This window comes from Ranitomeya variabilis, chromosome 7, assembly GCF_051348905.1.
Source record: "Ranitomeya variabilis isolate aRanVar5 chromosome 7, aRanVar5.hap1, whole genome shotgun sequence".
In the NCBI taxonomy this organism is placed as follows: domain Eukaryota; kingdom Metazoa; phylum Chordata; class Amphibia; order Anura; family Dendrobatidae; genus Ranitomeya; species Ranitomeya variabilis.
Window position 1 is genome coordinate 246,785,548 of NC_135238.1, and position 5,813 is coordinate 246,791,360.

The following is a 5,813-nucleotide window of genomic DNA, read 5'->3' on the forward strand; positions in this document are numbered from 1 at the left end:
CTATATTTAACATGGGGGCGCATGTACATGCGTTGTGCTGCGTTTTGCGCCGCATGGCCGCAAGCGTTGGACGCAAGAAACGCATCAAGTTGCATTTTTTTTGCGTCCAACTTTCGGCCAAAAAGGACGCATGCGGCGCAAAACGCAGCGTTTTAGCGTGCGTTTTGCTGCGTTTTTGTTTGCGTTGTGCGCTGCGGCGCCGACGCTGCGGCGCACAACGCAAATGTGAACGTAGCCTAAGCTAGGAGTCAGGAATGCTTCCAGGGGCGATCCCCATGAGGTTCCTGTGTCATTTGAGCAGTGTTTCCATCATTTTCAGATGATTTTAGACCTTAAAAGGACCCCGGGGGGATCGCGGTAAAATTACTCGGGTCTCTCATAGACTTACATTGGGCTCGTTGTTCTGGCCGAGTACCTGAGTATTCCAATCTGCTCGACCCGAGCAACGAGCACCCGAGCATGTTAGTGCTCGCCCATCACTAGCGGATACATATGTACATGACAATTTTTAGTTATAGGAGCCCATAAATGTAATTTGCACAGATTTTTCACACTTCACTAACTTAAGACTATTTAGTGCTGATTCATCACACACAGATCGGATTGCAAAAATATTTACCTCCCCTGCAGAACACGGAGTGGTGATGGGGAAATTGAGCAGCTCTGCAATACAACAAAATGGCGCCTGTCTCCCCCTCAGCTGTTACCTGGGTGCACCCACTGGGCTGTCCAATCAGCTGCTGGCAGCAGAGGCGGGCACACACCGGCCACAATCGGCATTAGGGCTCTAAAAGCGAGAGCAATGATGCTGGGCCACACGGCTTCAGACAGTGATGTTGGGTCACCTGGCTTCAGGGTTCAGACAGTGATGTTGGGTCACCTGGCTTCAGGCTTCAGACAATGATGTTGGGTCACCTGGCTTCAGGCTTCAGACAGTGATGTTGGGTCACCTGGCTTCAGACAGTGATGTTGGGTCACCTGGCTTCAGGGTTCAGACAGTGATGTTGGGTCACCTGGCTTCAGGCTTCAGACAGTGATGTTGGGTTACCTGGCTTCAGGGTTCAGACAGTGATGTTGGGTCACCTGGCTTCAGGCTTCAGACAATGATGTTGGGTCACCTGGCTTCAGGCTTCAGACAGTGATGTTGGGTCACCTGGCTTCAGACAGTGATGTTGGGTCACCTGGCTTCAGACAGTGATGTTGGGTCACCTGGCTTCAGGGTTCAGACAGTGATGTTGGGTCACCTGGCTTCAGGCTTCAGACAGTGATGTTGGGTTACCTGGCTTCAGGGTTCAGACAGTGATGTTGGGTCACCTGGCTTCAGGCTTCAGACAGTGATGTTGGGTCACCTGGCTTCAGACAGTGATGTTGGGTCACCTGGCTTCAGGGTTCAGACAGTGATGTTGGGTCACCTGGCTTCAGGCTTCAGACAGTGATGTTGGGTCACCTGGCTTCAGGCTTCAGACAGTGATGTTGGGTCACCTGGCTTCAGACAGTGATGTTGGGTCACCTGGCTTCAGACAGTGATGTTGGGTTACCTGGCTTCAGGGTTCAGACAGTGATGTTGGGTCACCTGGCTTCAGGCTTCAGACAATGATGTTGGGTCACCTGGCTTCAGGCTTCAGACAGTGATGTTGGGTCACCTGGCTTCAGACAGTGATGTTGGGTCACCTGGCTTCAGACAGTGATGTTGGGTCACCTGGCTTCAGACAGTGATGTTGGGTCACCTGGCTTCAGATAGTGATGTTGGGTCACCTGGCTTCAGACAGTGATGTTGGGTCACCTGGCTTCAGGCTTCAGACAGTGATGTTGGGTCACCTGGCTTCAGGCTTCAGACAGTGATGTTGGGTTACCTGGCTTCGGGTTCAGACATTGATGTTGGGTCACCTGGCTTCAGGCTTCAGACAATGATGTTGGGTCACCTGGCTTCAGGCTTCAGACAGTGATGTTGGGTTACCTGGCTTCAGGGTTCAGACAGTGATGTTGGGTCACCTGGCTTCAGACAGTGATGTTGGGTCACCTGGCTTCAGACAGTGATGTTGGGTCACCTGGCTTCAGACAGTGATGTTGGGTCACCTGGCTTCAGACAGTGATGTTGGGTCACCTGGCTTCAGACAGTGATGTTGGGTCACCTGGCTTCAGACAGTGATGTTGGGTCACCTGGCTTCAGGCTTCAGATAGTGATGTTGGGTCACCTGGCTTCAGACAGTGATGTTGGGTCACCTGGCTTCAGGCTTCAGACAGCGATGTTGGGTCACCTGGCTTTAGGCCATTTGGATTTTACAGGACTGATGGGAGGTGACCAGATAAGGGTTGTAAAGAAATCAGTTGGTGGCTAGCAGAGCTGACTGGGATGTTAGGAGTTAACCCTTCTCCTGGAATGTAACTAGAGGCCAGGCGCCATGGAAACCAGCTGTGGACTGAAAGATAAAAGCTCTTTTTGCAGGTAAAGAATCACAGTTGCCATTTACTTGCTTTTTTCTGACTAAAGACAATCATTCCTTCATATGCATCTTTCTTAGTTGGCGTTAAAGGGAACCTATCACCCCGTTTTTTCAGTATGAGATAAAAATACTGTTAAATAGGGCCTGAGCTGTGCATTGCAACAGTGTATTTTGTGGACCCCGATTCCCCACCTATGCTGCCAAAATACGTTACCAAAGTAGCCGTTTTCACCTGTCAATCAGGCTGGTCTGGTCAGATGGGCGTGGTGTCTTCCCCCAGATCTTGCTTAGTTTTCCGTTGGTGGCGTAGTGGTGTGCGCATGCCCAAGGTCCCGAATCCACTGCACAGGGGAGTTAAAAGAGCGCGATGTGCACTCTCTCATTGGTGATCGGTGGGGGCGGCCATCTTCTTTTGGCCGCGCGTGCGCAGAAGCGGCGCTCTGCTGGCCGCGGCTTCAGGAAAATGGCCGCGGGATGCCGCGCGTGCGCAGATGGAGATCGCGGCAGCCATTTTCCTGAAGCAGAGTTTTCTTTAAAAAGATCAGTGAGTGGTCAGGATTGAAACAGCACAAAAACCCCTGATCTCTCCCTCCGGCAGATGTGGGGCGCAGATGAGCGGCATCGCCTAGATCACCACAATACAGAGAAACCAGAGCCGCTAATCAGAAGAGCTGGGGCCGTCTCAGCAGAGACTTGGGAAAAGAAACAGCTGAAAGTATAGAAGCGCTGGCCCTTTAATGGGTGGAAACATCACATGTCCTCATCAGTCCCATCCCACCCAATGGGGCGAGGTCCGGCTGAGCGCTCACATGAATGCGGGGTTCTTCTGCCAGCGCTGCACAGAAGAGCCTTTAACTTGTGAATTACAAAGTCCCCGGGATAAGAGCGGGCCCTGGAAACGCGCCTGTATGACCACATGATGTGCGAGTCCTGAGCACACCTGCAGCACAACGCTCAGCGTGTGAACTGTCGCCCATCGCTCCGGCCGCCCTTGTTCACATGCTTGTAGATCTTGGCCTTCTGCAGGTTCTTACACTTCTGGTATCCGAATCCGCCACCTCCGCCGCGTTTCTGGAGCTTCTTCCCCCCGCTACTGTTAACATCTGAGCACATGGGAGTAAAGGAAAGGAAGGAAAATCTGCCAACACCAACCCACGGTACGGGGGAAAGGGCCAGCGTACAGGGGGCTTCCTCCAAAGGGACCCGGCAGCAGTTCCTTCATGCATGACCCAATGTCACAGTCGTCTTCAGCGTCACAGTCCAGGAACTTGCACCGACAGGATCAACAAACAGTGAATCTCATCCATTCTAGAGTCATTACACTAAAGAACATTCCAGATCGTACAATCCTTCCAGCTGGTGTTATACAGTATTCTAATTTATGAGATGATGACTTCTGGGTTCTCATTGGCTGTAAGCCATAATCATCAACATTAACAGAAATAAACCCGTGAAATAGATCACTCTGTGTAATGACTACATAGAATATGCGATTCACTTTTTGTGTTGAAAAACTGAAATAAATTCACTTTTTGATGATATTCTAATTTTGTGAGAAGCTCCTGTATCCTGTCACCCCTAGATACATGCAAAACAGCCTGTAAGTGCTCCAGCGAGGTCTGCAAATCCAGGCGATCCAATGGGCGTCACTGCAGCGGTGCCGGTCCACCCTCGCACTGTGATAAAGGTGGATGACGCCATCTGTATAGTCAAACAAAAACTACACAGGGAGAGCGCAGGGACGCCGACGGCCCGACGGCAGGGACGCCGACGGCCCGACGGCAGGGACGCCGACGGCCCGACGGCAGGGACGCCGACGGCCCGACGGCAGGGACGCCGACGGCCCGACGGCAGGGACGAGTCTTTCTGAATCGTGACTACTGGAACCATTTCACCCATACGGTTTTGTTTCCTGCAGCTAGAATTAAACTCTTCTTCTGCAATTTCTGGTGTCAAGAACAAAATATGGGTGAAATTGTTCCAGTATACAGGCACCGGAAAGATGTGTGCTGATGCATGCGCAGTTAGGCTTTAGGCTCTGCCCGCAGTAGGCCGGAGCACCTGCACCAGCCAGTGATGTCCCTGCACTGGCGTGAGACTGGCACCGCTGCAGTGACGCCCATTGAACCGCCTGGATTTGCAGACCTCGCTGCAGCACTTACAGACTGTTTCGGCGATATATAAGTTTCTGGAATGTGGCGCTGAGGACGGTGGTGGGATTGGGTCATGCAGGAAGACACTACTGCCAGGTTCTCTTTAAAGCCGCAGCACTGTCACCTCTGACCGACCAAAACTGGGTCGGCAGCATAAGTCCTGGGAACCCCCCCAGTCACGTGGTAACACCCCTGACCCGGCCCCTCTTAGGCTACGTTCACATTTGCGTTGTTGTGTGTTGCGTCGGCGACGCAACGCACAATGCATGCAAAACGCATTGTTTTGTGACGCATGCGTCCTTTTTTTGCTTGATTTTGGACGCACAAAAAATGCAACTTGCTGCGTCCTCTGCGCCCTGACGCGTGCGCTGCAGTGACGCATGCGTCACAAAATGCAAGTGCAACGCATGTCCAAGCGCCCCCATGTTAAATATAGGGGCGCATGACGCATGCGTCGCCGCAGCGGCGCCCGACGCTGCGTCGCACAACGCTAATGTGAACGTAGCCTTAATTCAGTGATATCACAGATGCCCAACACTATCTGACAGCAGGTAAAGGATACTGAGGTCGACGAACGGCGGGATCCGGAACCCAAAGGACACACAGACTTTTGGCAAATCCAAGGTGTTCACGTCGAAGATCTGCTTGTGGGAGTGCGAGTCGTACGCCCGGATATAAGCCTTGTACGCCTCCTGCGCCGACTTGTGCAGATAGTAATTCTTCTCAATCAGTTTCTCCAGCTGAAATAGGAAATCATCATCACCATCATCATCATCCCCAACACACTAGTTGAGGTCTGTCGGGGATGGATTATTGGTGGTGGTCCGAGTTATGGAGGGTCCATACCTGAGACTGGATATCTGAAATCTTACTCCAGGAGAACTCAAACTCACTGAGGGGCACCTGGAACAGAAAGTGGACGTGAGTAATGGAGGGGAAGGAAGAAGGCGGAGGGGGTCTGTGTGAGGGTGTGGGGCAGGAGGGGGTCTGTGTGGAGGCAGGAGGGGTCTGTGTGAGGGTGTGGGGCAGGAGGGGGTCTGTGTGAGGGTGTGGGGGGAGGCAGGAGAGGAAGGAAGGAGGCAGAGGGGGTGGAAAGGCGATAGGGGGAAGGGGCAGAGGAGTAGCAGGGGTTGGAGGGGGTAAAGAGGCGGTGTAGAGGCAGGAGGGGGTCTGAAGATGAGGGGGAGCAGAGGAAGGAAGGAGGCGGATGCAGCGG

General features: G+C 52.8%; 1 long non-coding RNA gene across 1 annotated transcript; it reads right to left on the reverse strand.

The window, feature by feature from the left end:
* Positions 1-3,164: 3,164 nt before the first annotated feature.
* Positions 3,165-5,504, reverse strand: LOC143786075 (uncharacterized). The gene is made up of 3 exons (XR_013218234.1): positions 5,444-5,504; positions 5,160-5,337; positions 3,165-3,547 (listed from the first exon to the last, which is right to left on the reverse strand). It is a non-coding gene; the product is annotated as an uncharacterized LOC143786075 (long non-coding RNA).
* Positions 5,505-5,813: the final 309 nt, after the last annotated feature.